The sequence below is a fragment of the Oryx dammah genome, unplaced genomic scaffold (genome assembly GCF_014754425.2).
Source record: "Oryx dammah isolate SB20612 unplaced genomic scaffold, SCBI_Odam_1.1 HiC_scaffold_17, whole genome shotgun sequence".
In the NCBI taxonomy this organism is placed as follows: Eukaryota; Metazoa; Chordata; class Mammalia; order Artiodactyla; family Bovidae; genus Oryx; species Oryx dammah.
Genome location: NW_024070201.1, coordinates 37,832,792 through 37,850,149, shown reverse-complemented (window position 1 = coordinate 37,850,149; position 17,358 = coordinate 37,832,792). Strand labels below are relative to the sequence as shown.

Genomic DNA, 17,358 nt, shown 5'->3' with positions numbered 1-17,358 from the left:
TCAGTAGTTGTGGTGCACGGGTTTAGATGCCCCATGGCATGTGGGATCTTCCTAGACCAGGAAGCAAACCCGTATCCGCTGCATTAGCAGGTGGCTTCTTAACCACTGGACCGCCAGGGAAGTCTGAGAATTGGGTTTTGGTTTTTCCAAATATTTAAACTCTTACAATAATTTAAAAACCTTTATGGATTTTAAATAAATAATATTTTATAGTAGTCAACTAGTAGGACACTGATTTATTCTTACTTCTAAGAAGTTGTGAAATTGTGTCACTTTTCTCAATGTTTGTGACATTAGATATGTCAGGAATTTTTAAAGATTTTCTTGATGCCTTTGAAAAGAAATTATATTAAAATAAGAAATATTTTGCTGAATATATAGAATGAGCTATGTTGACTATATATTGATCATCAGCTAATGCATAGATAGAAATGTCTAGTGTGGTAAATGCCCTCTGATTCAGCTCAGTTAGGAGTAAAAGTTGATTACTGTCACCTAAAACAGATTGTGTTAAAGCAGAGACTATAAAAATTAAAAATGAGTATGAGAGAGAGCTTAACTTAAATCATGTCGTCTAAATTTTCAGTTGCAAAGATAAATCACTCCAAAAACTCAGCCTTGATTTCCAGTTTAGACTTTATGAAAGCAAATCTATAATTTAAAGATACTTGCAAAGCAATCTGAGTGCAGAATCCCTAGTTTTTACAACCTTTCCCAATATTTAGCAATTATCTTGCCTTCACCTAATTATACAATATTTTTTGCAACTTGCCTTTTAAAGCAGTCATAAAATAACATCTTCCTTTTCTCACTCATTTCTTATCAATTTCAAAAAATAATATAAGAATAAGTGACATGAGGAGGTTTGGGAACTAACTCAGCTTCCTCTTAGTCAACATAAAGCTCTGCTGCAAGAGCATCCAGTGTGCTGCTGAAGCATGGAGCATCCTGTGGGCTCTGTCAGCACCGCTACAGGGGAATGACAGGCATTGCTGAGTCCTGCAAGGAGCTTGAGTGGCAGATTGTTAAGAAAGTTTGTAAAGTAAAAATTAAAAATAAATAAATAAATAAATAATTTTTTTTTTAAAAAAAAGAAAGTTTCTCCAGTACTGCTAATGAGTACAGCCCATTTTGTTAAGGCTTGGGTTGAATCTGTGTCTCTTTGAACTCACCTTCCTTGCCACCACCCCTCACATGCATTGGCACAATTTCAGAATGATTGAAAATAGCTTTTTCAGCAACCTGTAATACTGCCTAAGTTTAATAATGACAGTGAACTTTATGTGTGTTACCAAGGACCAGATTCTCACCACTTTATGTGGATCATTTCATTGAATCTTCAAAACCCTATTAAGTGGTACTATTATCCTTGTTTTATACTTGAGGAAAATGAGACTCAAAGGAGTGAAATGACTTGCCCAAAGGGTTATAGATAGTAATGATAGATGCAGACTTCAAGTTCAAGTCATCAGAACCCATACTGTTACATACACTGACTGCATCCCTTGTCCCAGAACTTGAGAGTTGGTGATGAATTCAGGAGTTGATGCTTTCCTTTTCTCTAGTCCTCTTAATTCTCTTCCCTACCAGAACCTGGCAAAGTGCAGGGTTCCGTCATCCTAAGCTTCCTCTTTATTCATTGATCCTGAAGACATCCTTGTGAGCTCTTTGTGATTGGAGGATTTTACTGTGATCACTATGGTAACATAGGGGAAGAGAAAAACTCACAAAGAAAAACGACAGAAGTTCCCAGAAACAACACATTTGAATTCTGGTTCCTGAGCTACCATTCTTCATGGCCTTGCTGTGATGGGAGCCAAATGTTTCCTTGAGCTGTTACCCTCCATATTTAATCCCGAGAATGGGACCCCCAGTTGCCTCTGCCCCTTTAGCAACAGCCCTACTTATCCTCACATCCACAAAGGCTCCTTTTCCCAGCACAGATGCCCCCTTGTTAATGGGAGTGGTGAGGAGCTTGTACTCTAAAGCCCTTCACACTGGGAGGAAGCTATTTCCTGAGAACTCTGCCCCCTACACATAACAGCAGTAACCAGCTCTTTGGGCCTAACCTGATGATCACTCTTTAGGGCTAAAAAGCATGACTTTTGGAAAAGCTTTGTTAAAATGTCAGCATTTTACCTGGCACCCATGGGATTGAGTGGACAGGGCAGGAGAACCACAGCTGCAGCCACTGTTAACCATTAACTCTGGAAACAGATTTGTTCATTGGAGTAACTGTTACCCAGGAAGGACTTACTGGCTGTATTGAAATGCCAAAAACTCAGGCAAAGCTCATGGATAAACTTAAGGCACCACACAGAAACAGAAACCAAGTAAGCTAATGTATCACCCATTGTTTATCATCCCTCACCTTTTAGTATCAGAATACCAGTTGTTAGCAGGATACATGGCCACTCAGAATAAAGATTACATTTCCCAGCTTCCCTTGCATCAGCCAGGGCCTTGAAACTAAATTTTAACCAATGAGATGTACAGGAAAAAAACAGTGTGCGATTTCCTGAAAGAGTATTCAAAAGGAGAGAGCTGGTCCCTTTTTGCCCCTCAGACTGTCCACCTACAAACTTATTTTACATAAGAGAAAAACTTTTATTCTTGTTTTAAGCTATGGTATTTGAGGCCTCTAAGTTATAGCATGTGTGTGTGCTAAGTCACTTCAGATGAAGCCTAGCAGGCTACAGTCTATAGGGTCAGCCTGCCAGGCGTCATCTCTCCATGGGATTCTCCAGAATACTTAAGTGAGTTGCCTTGCCCTTCTCCAGGGGATCTTTCTGACCCAGGGATTGAACCTGTGTTCTTAAATCTTCTACACTGGCAGGCAGGTTCTTTACCACTAGCGCCACCTGGGAAGCCCAAGTTATATGCAGTCAGATCTATTCCTGACATAGGTAAGAATTCCAAAAGTGTTTCAGAGGTTGAGATACTTGTTTCTTATTCCCTTTCAAGATAATTGTCATGTGAAGTATATTTACAAGGAAGAGTCTCTGACTTTTTCTTGACTACATTGCGTTAAAACACACACATACTTTGGTCTCAAGTAATTGGAGAAGAGTCCTTTGTTCTCATAGATTACTGTCTTCTGTATACAATTTTTTTTTTATTAAATGTGGGTTTACAAGTCAAAACAAAACCCTACACCAACTTGGTCTCATCCTACAAGCAATCCTCATATCCACCCCACAGGTGGAAAACAGATGAAATAAGCCTGTTTATTTTGTTGCTTGGATTCAATTGTTAGATACCCTGCAAGGAAATCTGTTGCTGGTCATTCATTCAGTTGCATCCAACTCTTTGCAGCCCCATGGACTGAAGCACATCAGTCTTCAATATCTCCCAGAGTTTGCTCCAACTCTATGTCCATAGAGTTGGTGATGCCATCCAGCCCTCTCATCCTCTGTTACCCTCTTCTCCTCCTGCCTAGCATCAGGGTCTTTTCCAGTGAGTCGGCTTTTTGCATCAGATGGCCAAAGTATTGGAGCTTCAACATCAGTCCTTTCAATGAACATTCAGGGTTGACATCCTTTGAGACTGACTGGTTTGATTTCCTTGCAGTCCAAGGGACTCTCAAGGGTCTTCTTCAGCACCACAGTTCAAAAGCATCAGTTCTTTGGCACTCAGCCTTCTTCATGGTCCAACTCTCACATCCATACATGACTACTGGAAAAACCATAGCTTTGACTAGACAGACCTTTGTCTGCAAAGTGATGTCTCTGCTTTTCAGTTCACTGTTTAGGTTTGTCATAGTTTTTCTTCCAAGGAGCAGTGTCTTTAATTTCATGGCTGCAGTCACTATCCGTAGTGATTTTGGAGCCCAAGAAAATAAAGTTCTGTCACTGTTTCCATTTTTTTCCCCATCTATTTGCCATGAAGTGATGGGACCAGATGCCATGATCTTAGTTTTTGAGAGTTTTAAGCCAACTTCTTCACTCTTCTCTTTCATCATCATCAAGAGGCTCTTTAGTTCCTCTTTGCTTTTTGCCATTAGGGTGGTGTCATCTGCATATCTGAGGTTATTGATATTTCTATTGACTGAACCATCATCTGCAAGAAGTTGGTAATATATATATATAATAAATGCCTAAATAAGTCACAGTGGGAGCTGATAAAGTAATTTTTGCCATCAGATGGTTCTCGTAGAAAAGCACTAAAGTATCAATCTGCCTGAAGCCCCCAGCCTCATTTCAAGTTATCTTAATTACACACCCCTCTTTTTCCAGTGCCTCTGTGATTGTGGCAATTGTCTGGTTCATTTTATCCCATTGCTCAACAGATTTTAATTGCAGCTGCTGCAGCAGACACCTTGAGGTACTTTTCCTATAGAGACCGTGGCAGCCTGCTAGACTGGCCCAATGATGATTAATTTCAATAACTTGAATTGCTGAGGAAGAGGGAGGCTGCTTCTGTTTTAATTACATCTACAGGAGTGCAGCACTTTCACTCCAGTTCCTTGTCCTGAAACAAAAGACTTCCTGAAAGGAAGATTAAAAAATCCAAAGTGTGGTGGTCTTTATTTACAAAGATCTTTTTTCAGTCCATTGTGCCACAAGTTAGCTCTGTATTGGGAACTATTGGCAAGCCACTGGGGTTTGCAAGCAGATCAGAAGATAGAAAGCATCATTCAGTTTATTTTACTTGGGCAATTAAAATGCATTGAGCTGGTCCAGATATGAGATAGCATCTCGCTATAGTATGTGTTCTGCATAAAAGGAACTCTGACATGCATAGTGGTTTTTTTATTGTCCCACAGAGACAGAGCCAAAGACAGCCCAAGCTGTTTTCTTCTCTCTCCTTTTCCATTTGGATAAATAGCCTCTTCCAGCAAAGCTCAGCTCAGTTGCCACTTCCTCTGCCTTGCCCTGCTCTGCAGTGGGAGTGGTGGTTGGTGGTGAGGAGGTAGGGATTGAAAGACAGGAGACTTTAGGTGAGACATGTCTGCCTGGGAATGCCAGTGCTGTATGACTTTGAAGAAGGTACTTGGGCTCCCTGAGCCCCAGTTTCCTCATCTGCACCCTGGAGGAGAATTAACATTCTCCTAGGTAATACTTGTTATGCATAGTAAATGAAATACTTTATTTAAAGCACTCAGGTTGTTGCCTAGTCATAGAAGGAGCATCATGGGTATAATCTACTTTTCTTTGCACATTCAGTAACATTTTTAAAAAATCTCCTGATGCTAATCGATCAACTAGTCAGAGAACAGCGATTCAAATTAGACTCTGTTCTTTCCTCCTTCCCCTGCCCAGGTGAAAATGTGATTAAATTTCGTTGTCTCTACTTCCTGTTTCAGATTCATTGCCTCCTTTTGGTCCTTACTGCTAACTGTTCTTGATTCACGCATGGTTTCTTCATGAACGAAATTAATGCAACCTTACCCCCTCCCATCTTACCCCCTTCATTGCACCTCCATGAGGATTCCATGCTGATCTTTCTTGTCCTTCTCCTATAGGGTGATCAACCATCCTAGTTTGCCCAGGACTGAAGAGGTTCCCAGGATGTGGATCTTTGCGTTTTAAACTCAGGACAGTCCTGGGCAAACCAGAACAAACTGATCATCCCAAATCTTTTACTTAAAATTTCTCCCCAGTTCCTCAAAATTTTCAAGATGAACTGACGTTAATCAGTGTGATACACAGAACTGTTTGTAATCAGCCCTGTCTTCCTCTCTACCTTCATGCTCACCACCAAGCCCTTACTCGTCACGCAGACACACACTCTGCTTTGGCAATACTAGGCTTCTGGAGTGTCTTTCAGAGATATTTCATGTTCTGCCCCAGCCCCTTTGTTATCTTTGCCTTTGCAGTTCCTTCTATCTGGAATGTGTATTCCCCTAGTCCTTTCATCTGGCCAACTCCTTCAAACCCTAATATATCACCTTCTCTAAGAATTCTCCTCTTAGCACCTGCTTAACATAGATACTCCTCCCCCGAGCTCCCATAGCATCCTGATTTTGCCTCTAAACTGATGCCTACTACACTTCACTATGTCTACCCTAACAGACTGAGAGACTCTGAGGGCAGGGACTGTGTCTTGATCTTTATAACTTCAGGAGCTGACACACAGTGAGTGTTCACTGAATGAACGAACAAATGAGAGGCACTCATTTGCCTCCCTATCCCCACCACTGTGTGAACTCCTCAGAAGCAGAAAGAACATGTGTCTTGATTTTCTTTGATTTCTTTCTTTTTTTCCCCCAACACTTGGTGCACATCAGGCCGTCATTCATATTTTGAATCAATGAATAAATAAGTGTACAAACAAGTACATCTTTATTTAGGTTTGAGCCAGGCAATGAACGTTCATGATGAAATGAACCTCCCTTCAGTTCAAGCCGTCCCCATCCATGTGCCCTGGAAAAGGCACCAGTTGTCAGAAGTAAACCTGGCCCTGTGCTGTCCGCAGGTAGCTATCAGCTGGAAATCACTGGGGTCATGACCTCTCCTGTAGACTGGAACTCCAGAAGAAAAATGGTTTCTGTCCAAAGGCTGATTTCAGATCTAAGAAAATTCTCCACTAGATTCCCTACACAATTGAGCATAAAGTCCACTAGCACATGGGGAAGAGAGCTACACCAGATGGTTTCTCCACCTCAAAGAGATGGAGTACGTGTCATTTCCACTTCTGTAGTGGTTTAGTCTTTTTGGAGCTCAGCGTTAAACAGCTGGGAGCCCTTTTTGACAATGCAGATTCCACTGCCTGATGGCAGGAAGTCAGCAGGCAGGGTCCATCCATTTTCTCCAACCACCTTTCCAGCCAGAAAGCTGTAACTTTCTCCCCTATAAAAGTTTTATGGCAAGTTGACTAGAAAGCCTAGCAGGGAATAAGACCTCAGGGGGGTGGCAGGATGGAGAATGAGAACAGATTAGAACATGAGTGATTGTCCCTGGAAATAAGTGTGGAATGGAAGATGTCCAAGGGCCTGTGGTCACACAGACCTGGGATCAAAACCTAGCTCTTCCATGTATGAGCTGAGTGACCCCAGTTAACTGGCTTCAGTTTTTTAACCTCTACAATGAGAATAATTAAACCTTGCTTGGCACCGAGTGAGTTCAGTACATGATAACTCTCTTCCCCTCTCTTGATTGCAGTGCGTTTGCTAAAATGATACTTCTTGTCTGACAAAGGATTTTCTTCCTCAGTTCTATTTCTTTATAATTATAAAGCTCATAAGATTGTTTTAAATTAAATCAAATTTAGATTTATTCATTTGCAAAATTACTTAATTTTATGTTTACCCCTTGTTTATGTATTTTATTGAAGTATGCTGCTGCTAAGTCGCTTCAGTTGTGTTCAACGACTCTGTGCGACCCCATAGACGGCAGCCCACCAGGCTCCCCCATCCCTGGGATTCTCCAGGCAAGAACACTGGAGTGGGTTGCCATTTCCTTTTCCAATGCATGAAAGTGAAAAGTGAAAGGGAAGTTGCTCATCATGTCCGACTCTTAGCGACCCCATGGACTGCAGCCTACCAGGCTCCTCCATCGATGGGATTTTCCAGGCAAGAGTACTGTAGTGGGGTGCCATTGCCTTCTCCGTTATTGAAGTATAAGTTGCTGTGCAATATTATGTTACAGCTGTACAATATAGTGGTTCACAATTTTTAAAGGTTATGCTTCATATATAGTTATAAAATGTTGTCTATATTCCCCATGTGGTACAGGATATCCTTGTAGCTTATTTTATATCTGATAGTTGGTTCCTGTTAATCCCCTGCTACTATATTACCCCTCCCACTTCCCTCTTCCCACTGGTAACCACTAGTTTGTTCTTTATATCTGAGCGTCTGCTTCTTTTTAGTTGTAGTCACCAGTTTGTTGTAGTCTTTAGATTCCATATATAAGTGACATCATACAGTATTTGTCTCTTTCTGTCTGAGTCATTTCACGTAGCATTATGCATACATCCATCTTCTTTACACACATTCATCTTCTGTACCCATTCATCTGTCGATGTTTCCATATCATGGCTATTGTAAATAACGCTGCTGTAAACATGTTTGCTTAGGGGCACAGTCGTGTCCAACTCTCTGCAATCCCGTAAGCTGTAGCCCGCCAGGCTCCTAGGTCCATGGAAGTCTCCAGGCAGGAATACTGGAGTGGGTTGCCATTTCCTACTCCAAGGGATCTTCCTGACCCAGGGATCGAACCCATTGCCTCTTGTGTCTCCTGCATTGGCAGGCAGATTCTTTACCACTGAGCCATCTGGGAAGCCCAACATAAACACTGGAGTACATATATCTTTTCAAATTACTGTTTTCGTGTTTTTTGGATATACACCCAGAAGTAGAATTGCTGACTCATGTAGTGGTCTATATTTAGTTTTTTGGGCAAACCTCTATACTATTTTCCACAGTGGCTATACCAATTTACATTCCCACCAACAGTGGAGAAGGGTTCCCTTTTCTCCTTATCCTTACCAACGTTCATTATTTCTGTTCTTTTTGTTGAGAGGCATTCTGACAGATGTAGGGTGGCATCCCTTTGTGGTTTTGATTTGCATTTCCCTCATGACTAGCAATGTTAAGCGTCTTTCCATGTGTCTGTTGGCTATGTGCTTGTCCTTTTTGGGAAAATGTATATTCAGTTCTTCTGCCCATTTTTAAATCAGGTTACCTGATTTTTGATGTTGAGTTATATAAGCTGTTTACATATGTCGGATATTAGCCCCTGCTAGTTTATTATCATTTGCAAATATTTTCTCCCACTCAGTAGGTTATCTTTTCATTTTGAGGATGGGTTCCTTTGCTGAGCAAAACCTTTTAAGTTTAATTAGGTCCTATTTGTTTATTTTTTGCTTTTATTTCCTTTGCTTTAGGAGACGGATCCAAAAAATACTGCTGTGATTTTTGTCAAAGAGTGCCCTGCCTGTGTTTTCCTCTAGGAGGTTTCTCATATCTGGTCTTACATTTAGGTCTTTAATCCACAAAATTACTTGCTTTCAAACAGAAGGGCAATGGTGTGTTGAACAGGATAAAATTAGAACTTTCAAGAGACATCTGGGAAATGGAGTGCTTCTATCCATGAACTGACCATGAACGCTAAACAATAGTGCTTTGTTAGTTGCTGTGGGTCTCTGGAAGGGTCTAGAAACATCTGTGTTCTGCTTTGACTCCCATACTTGCTCTCCTGTCTCCCTTTTCTATACCCCTTGTTGTCTGTCCTTTATTTCCATACACTGTTGTTTGCGATAGTTATTCATTCACATTCCAAGTTCACTAATCCTTTACAATCACATTTAAGTAGGCATGTGTGAGGGGAAGCTTACTCACTTTCAAGCCAAAAATCTTCTCACAGGGAGCTGTAGAAGACAGCTCAGCAAGACTAAATCAGAAAGGACTTCAGAATGCGAGGCCCAAATTCTAATTCCTGCCTCTTCATCCTTATACATGATCAACGCTAATCAGACATTAGGTATAACCTCTAAACACTGGTGACTCAGTCCAAGTGTTCATTCAGTGCTAGAAAGCACTGCTTCACATTCGTAGTAGTCAGTCACCCGACTTCTGCTTGAAAGCCTCCAATGTCGAGGGCCTCATTTTTCTGCTCTGACATGCGCAGTTGTGCAGTGTGGGTACTGTACACAAGCACCCAATTGAGGGTAGAAATGGGGGCTAAAATCCAGTCTCCTGTCTGCTTGTCAAGCTGAATGTCCCCAAAGGGCTCCCTTTTTCTAAACTGACCATCCATAGGGGACTTCTTTCCTACTTTTCACAAAGGTATCATCTAGACTAGCAGTGACCCACCAGGTCAACACACTCCAGGGCTCTTAGAAGAGGTACCGCTCACTAAAGAGTAGAAGGGGCTGCATCTTCAAGGTGTCATTTCAGATGCCAAGTGGGGAGTAAAACTTTGTGTCCTTTGGCTCCTCTTGGCAAGGGCCAAGTCCACAAACAAGTCCAAGTGGGGAGAGACCAGCAATTAGTCAGCATCCAAACTAACATTTCAGCACAGGAAGATCATGACAAAATAAACAAGGACCTATGGCAGCAAGCTATGCTTGATCATTTATCAAATTGCAAAATCTTATCCATGGCTCTGAAACGGCTTAATGGTTAGGAAAATGTACTAATAATTTTATTAGGCAGCAATTAAACTTAAATTCCTTTTAACTATATTTGATGTCATCCTTTTTCTGGGCCCATTAGAGTAACATTAAGGTGTTTGTGCAGATAGCTCAGTCATTTCAAATTACTTTCCTGTCTAATGTGGGAGCCTTTAATAGCATACTCTTAAGTTGAATTCAATTTTGGAGACACCAGGCATGCTAATTAGATCATCTCAGTATTCCTTGCAGAAGGAGCCGAAGAAGAGCTATTGTTCCCCTCTCCTGCTTAGCAATGTTCGTGGAACACAGCTTTCTGTGCAATTAGAGGTATAGACCCTTTACCGCACAAAAAGTCTCACTTGAACCGTTAAGTATTGTTAGCAGACACAATGTCTGGTTAATATGACACCATCATTGAAATGTTTTTAAGATCTAATTAGAGCCAGTAAGTTTTCTCTCTTATTATCCTGAGTATCATAGTTAGTGATTGCTCTGCCCCAGTCCTCTAACTTTAGAGTTAAAAGAAGGGTAGTGAGAAGAAATGAACATTTATTATACTATTGAATGACTATTGAATGAATTTATTAGACATCTGCTAAGTTCTGGGTAAGGCATTAAGGCCTATAACAGTCCTGTGAGCAATAACTTATTATCTCCCCTACAGATGGGGAAACTTTCACTCAGAGAGGGTAAGTAAAGCACCCAAGGTCACCCAGCTGCCAAGTTGTGGAGTTGGGATTTCAACTGTCGGCCTCTTTTCTCCACTTACTGATTTGGGGAACTTGAACACTCTGATCCTCAGAGTCCTCAGCTATACACAGGGATCATAATAATATTTACCTGCTCACAGTTCGTTGTGTGGATCAAACACAGTAATGAATGTAACTGGTGCTTACAGAAGATGACATGCTCTACAGGAGGGATAGGCAATGTCCCCTGATGTTGCCACATGAGGCCTTGGGTGGAATCTGCGTAACTTCTGTGGCCCTGAAACCACATATCTGCTGCCCTCAGAAGGTCAGAGAGAGCATACTTAAGCCTTAACTCAAGACAAATTAGACCCAACAGAAGACAATGCCATGAAAAGGAGTTGTTTACAGTTCCAAAGGTGATTCAGCGGCTCTGTAACTCTTGAGGTGATCCCGTTTCCCCCTCTGTAAACAGGGAGTGTGCAGGCTCATCGGTGAATTAGATGAGATGAAGTTGCATGGAGCATTAAATCCATTGCCCAGAACTGAAACACTCAACAAGATAATGATTTCACTTCCCCGTCAGGTCAACCCACCTTAATCCCTGGTGATCTCCCACCCATGTCACCCCTACTCACTTACACACTCCCTCTTCCAAGTCTCTTTCCTCACTGATCTATCAACATAAATTCTTTCTCCAGATAGTCACTGAACTTGGCATTGATCTCCCAATGTACAGCTATTACAGTAATGATTTCAATTACCATTTGTCCAGGCTCCTTGTGTTGCTATCATCGTTTTCTTTGTTACCATGATAAATGTTACTAATAACCCCTGCCTCAGATCCTTTGTGGAATGAGGCAAGAGATTAATTTATTAATTGATAGACTAATGACTCATAACTGTTCCAATCATCATTAATTGCTGTTACCTTGGAAGCATCAAATGGTTGATTGATTGAGAGCTAGGCTCAAGGATTGCTTCTTCCTCTAATGAGAAATATGAGAGTTCTCACCAGCGAGGTAGGGTGACATCATCTTGTGAGTTCAGGTGTGTTCAGGCTGTCATGGTGCAAACCACAGCTGCACTGACCCACTCCTTTGTGTTCCCTGGCTCTGAGCAGGCTTTCCCCAAAACTACTGTGATTCTCTCAGAGTTACACACCAGCCCTGCTCTTCTGGTACCTCTCTCACCCCAAGACCACCCTCTACCCAGGACATCCTGAGAGCCAGCCAGGCAAGTTAAGAAAACAATGGGACTGTTTGTCCTGCCATCCTCTGGGGTCTCTGCAAGCTCTGGTCCATGCAGCATGTGGCTGCAATCTTGTCACTCATCTTTGAGAGGGCCACCCATCCTCCAGCACTCAGGGCCCATGGAGGACAAGAGTTCCAGATGCTCAAATCGGCAGAAGGGCACACCAGGGAGAGCCCAGACCCTCCACCAGCCCACTCCGTCCCACCCCCATTCACAGCCAGATCTCATATGTGAGAAAGGTAATCCTTGAAGGGTCACCCAAATCTCCCACAATTCTCTTAGCCCTGAGGCATTTCCACTTTGACATAAGAGTAATGCCAATGCAGAGTACACACTTTGAATTATTCCCACGAGGCACACATCGTATCACACACTCTCTTTGTCACAGGGTCTACCTGGAACCCCCACTTGGTCACTGATCATTTTCTCTTAGACATTGTTGCCATTGTTCCTTGCTACTGATTGCAGAGTTAAGCTGTCAGTTTTGCTCATGGCATATCAACCTTTATCATCCAGCATCTGTATGAACTGTTTTTGCTCCCTTTGCTCTCTGTTGGGCAAATTCTGTGCCACCATCTCTTTCTCTTAAAAAGTATTTCTCAGACAGACTTGGCTGATCTCATAATTTACCTATGGAATCTTACAACCATCTTACAGCAGATCAGGGGCTTGCTCAGAGTTCTATTCTGGGTTTGAATCTGGCATTCTGCTGCTTCTGATTTAACTGTCTGCAGTGCTTAGAGCTTTGGTTTTCATGAATCCCGTTCATTCTTCCTTGGGTGATATTTCATTGGTGATGGTGTCATGGCAGTCATGCTAATGGATACTGCCTTCCTAGAACAATGTCTGTGGAAGCCTGTGTGTGTTTCAGTGGTGGGCACTACAAACAAGAGCATGTTCTGTACAGACTCATCTGTAAGGAGATGTGTTTTGTGACCTGCCCATCACAGACATCAGGATTCTGACCAATCAGTGAGGAATTTAACAGTCCTTACAACAGAGAGGGTAACAACAGCAGTGGTGCTGGAAAAACCTGAAACTATAAGGCAGAATGAATTATATTCAGTTTACCAAAGAGATTAAAATGTATACAGTCACCACAAATAGCATACAGTAATCACTACAAAAACAAGTTGGATTAAATGTCTGTCTCTCCAAAACAGAGCACTGGGCAAGCCCTTGGCTGAGGCCAGCCAGGAAGACCGTCCTGGGCCTCCCCCAGCCCGCCTCTGTCTTGGTGGGGTTCTGTGGTCTCTGCTGACCCACGTTTGGACTTGGACTGATCAACGCCCTTTCCTATCAGACCACTTCCGTAGTTAGGAGCTGAGGTTCACGTGGCAAAGCATTCTTATTTTTTATACCAGTCCAATTGATTTGATACAACAGCAGGAAGACCAGGGAGTTTTCAGTGCCCGATTTTGCACTTGATCTGATAGTCAACAAAGATTATTAAGCTGGGGAATAAATCCTACTAAGAATATGTACCTCTCCAGGTTGTATGAGGATCAAATGAAATAATACATGCAAAATGAGTTTGAAAAGTGTATTCTTTCTCTCTGATTGTTATTATTACTTCTTTCTTCAAGGAGCTCTCCCCTATTTAGTGATTCCTGGCTTGTTCTTTGGACTCCCCTTCAGAAAGGCAAGCCAGACACATGTGACAAGTTAAACAGGCATAGAAGATATTTTTATCTGTTTAAGCCCACAACAGGAAGCACATCACAAGACAGTATGTGATTAATTGCCAAGTGAATTGTGAAAAGAATAATTGCCAGAAGAATATGAACCAGGGAGGGTTGGGCTCTAGCTGGTGGGGGAAGGGTAGAATGAGGCTTTAGCAAGGCTGTGGAGAATACTAGAGTTTTCTTCTGTGTCTTGGAGGACAGATGGGATTGGGCTGGTAGGTTGGGGGGTAGGGGGAAACATTCCAGGAATGATAAGTTATATAGCAATGGATGGACAGATAGGCAATGGGGTATTCAGGGAAAGTTGGGGGGGGGGGCAGTAGAAAGAGCAGAGCATGGATGTAGTGAGAAATTGTGAATGATATTTGTTCTGACCATGCCTTTAAACAAGCGCTACATACCTATGCCACATGCTCTAACTGAAAAGCAAGCTCCAATCCTGGCCATGTCTTTGCCCATCACCCCCTCCCTCTCACTGCCTCCCTGCCCTTTGCCATCCCAACTCAGCTAGACTCCTAACCTTGCTTCCATTTTCACCCCTACTCAGACCCTGAGAAGTTGATTCTAATGTTTGACCTCAGAGGTTCATTTCTCAATTCCAACTCAAGCCTATAGAATCAAAGCTAACACTTATGTGGGCCTTTGTGGGCATATGGGTACTTGAGATGAGAAGGTCCAACATTGCATCACTCATAAATGGTAGAGTCAGGATCTGAATCCCAAGCTGTCTGACCCCGTAGCATGATCCCTAACCACTAGGTAGACAATACAGCCCCTTATTGTCTAACCCACCCCCTTGGTTCTTTCCTCTTTGGTTACCCTTGGATAGGGTGTTTTACTCTAGTCAACCCTTAGAAGCTTAGACACTGTCACACACTCCATCCTGCAGCAAACCTGGGGGATGACAGCAAAACAGGGAGGTGACACAGGGATTATTGGTGGGACAGTCAGGTTAGATCCAGAAGACTTCAACAGCAACATTTCTCATATTTGACCCTATTGACAGAGGGAGCCAGTGAAGGTTTCAAGATGGTTATAATCATGAGGAACAATATGATCAAAGGGCTTCCCAGGTGGCTCAGTGGTAAAGAATCAACCTGTCATGCAGGAGACGTGGGTTCAATCGCTGGGTCAGGAGATCCCCTGGAGGAGGAAATGATAACCCAGTCTAGTATTCTTGCCTGGAGAATCCCTTGGACAGAGGATCCTGGAGGGCTACAGTCCATGGGGTCACAAAGAATCAGACACGACTTAGCGATTAAACAACAACAATATGATTAAAACCCACATTTTCGGAAGGTGAATTTTGGCATACAGTTCAGGACAATCTTCCCTTTTCCATCTTGGATGGTGGAGAAGTTGCAGGTCAAGAGTACACTTTGCAGCTAATTTTGTGGTTCAGGGCAAGGCAACAAGGGTCTGAATTAAGGTAACAGTGATGGAAATAGAATATGATCATAAGGAACTCTTTATCTGTGCGTTCACTGTGAAAATAAACTCATTTCACTGTGAAATAAAATACATTTGTTCTGAAATAAATGTTGTCAAAGAGTATTATCTATCTGTAAAGAATCAGTTTACGGCTTCATAGATCTTTGGGGCCCAGAATACATCAGGTGCTTCATTGTTCTTGGATTGTGTTCTTGAAACCAGTGGAGGCAGCATGATTTGGAGGGAAGCTTCAAGCACTAAGCTTCTGGGCTCTGCCCAGAAGTCAGACAGGCCTGGGTTCAAACAGTGGCTCTGTCACCAAAGTTAACCACATGGTCTTGGAAGAGTATTCAGTCTCTCTGAACCTGTCTCCTCATCTGCCAAATAGGGATAATAATGTCTGCTTCTCAGGGTTATTGTGAAGATTAAAGAAGACAGTGGATAGAAAGGCTATGATTAGCACAGAATAAATGTCAGTTTTTGTACCATCATTTCTTATCCAAACATCTCATTAAAAGCCCTGCATAATCACCCATAAAATCTTGTTTGAAATAAAAGTGATTGAGTTCAACCAACCCTTTGGAAAGCAATTTGGCTTCCCAGATGCTTTCCACTGTGTATTAAGACACATAAAAATGTTCAGCTCCTTTGACCCAGTTGTTCCACTTCTCAGAATCTATTCTTAGGAAATTGTCCTCGATATAGGAAGAGCATCATCGTGCACAAAAATTCGCCACATGGGTAACTAATAGTGAAAAATTAGAAGCAAACGGGACATCCAGAAGTGGATGATTTTGCAGTCAGCTCATGCCTTAAATATGCTTTCTTACATCAGTATTCAATACAGAGCTCAGAACAGTGGTTTTAAAAAGAGTCAAGTCCATCCAGGATCAAATATATTCCTCCCCTCATTTCATTAGCCAAGCCCTCTCCTCTACAGGGCTTCCCTCCAGCCCACAGACCAACAATTCCGTCACCTCTTCTCTTAGAGTCTGCCATCTGGGCACATGGGGGCTTCGTGCCAGAGCCCACCACACAGCCTTAAGCTTCTCACCCAGCTGCCTCAGCCTCTCAGCTCTTTTCCTCAGAAACACAGAAGTTCTCTCCGCGGCAGACTGGTATCCTTGGGCTCAGCTCTCTTTGCATCGCCCATGGCTGCCTTAAAAGTGCGACTTCCTTTTCCCTGCCCCCACCTCGCATCCCTACTGTGGTCCCGCTTCCAACTTGCCCCTATTATTTCCAACACAGTTTGTTGTGTCCTTCTAAGCTCAAGTATTTTCTCAGGTGTTCAAAATTTGTTCATCCAAATAAACTTAATGATGGGTCGGGAGGAGACAAGGACTTAGATGTTAAAGGTTATTTAAAAACCCACAAACACTCGAATCTGAGTCTCAGAGCCTAGATTGCTTTGTGAAATCCTTCAAGAGAGGACTGGATTGTATGAGACCACATCATTTCTAAGTTAGCATCCACGTTAGACACACAGACATTTCACTGGTTAAAAAGGAAAAAAGTTTAGTACATTCTCTTGTTCTGCCTCCATCTTGTGAGCAGGAACTTCATTTGATAACGACTAGGAGGGAGAGCATTTGGTTCCTCTTCAGTCTGTAGAGTTTTGTGCGTTTTGCAATTTCTTAACTTTTTGGCAGACACCGGGGAGCTTTTGGCTTCAGGGCTTTCAACTCTAAGGATAATTTCACAGCTGGGCTTTTCCTGATAGCTCCCACATCTGGACTCTGAGCAGCCCCCATCCAGCATATGGTGAGACCACACAACCCCCCCCCCCCCCCCGCTCCCCGCCATGAACCTCCTAGCAGAGCACAGAACAAGCTGTGCCCAGTCCTGTCCTGGCCTCACTCCCAGCAGCCTTGAGCGCAGACCTCTTTCCTTTGCGGCACGAATTATGGGCATTTTTTAAAGTAAATAGGGTAATAACCTCTTTTTAATGTTGTTTTCCTGCTTGAATCAATATTTCAACTCCATACTTACTCAGCATCTACTGTGTGGGAATATGTCCTGAGCTCTAGAGATAGGAAGACAGCTCATGTGAGTCTATCTGGCCTGTCCTCCTTCTTTCCTTCCTTGGGTGTTGCTTAATTAATGCTGAAAAACAAAAAGGAAAGAAACACAATCCCACCACTTTGTACATATTAAAAAAAAAGAAAAGAATTTCTCTTCTTTCCCATCCTACCTTCTAAACCCCAGAAGTGGTCATGGGGGTCCACTAACCTTAATGGATT

The 17,358-nt window shown here is 42.5% G+C and overlaps 1 protein-coding gene across 1 annotated transcript in view; it reads left to right on the top strand.

Annotated features, from left to right (window-relative positions):
• SPON1 (spondin 1) overlaps window positions 1–17,358 on the top strand; it is a 314,010-nt gene that overhangs the window by 203,522 nt on the left and 93,130 nt on the right. The gene's annotated exons all lie outside the window — the stretch shown is intronic.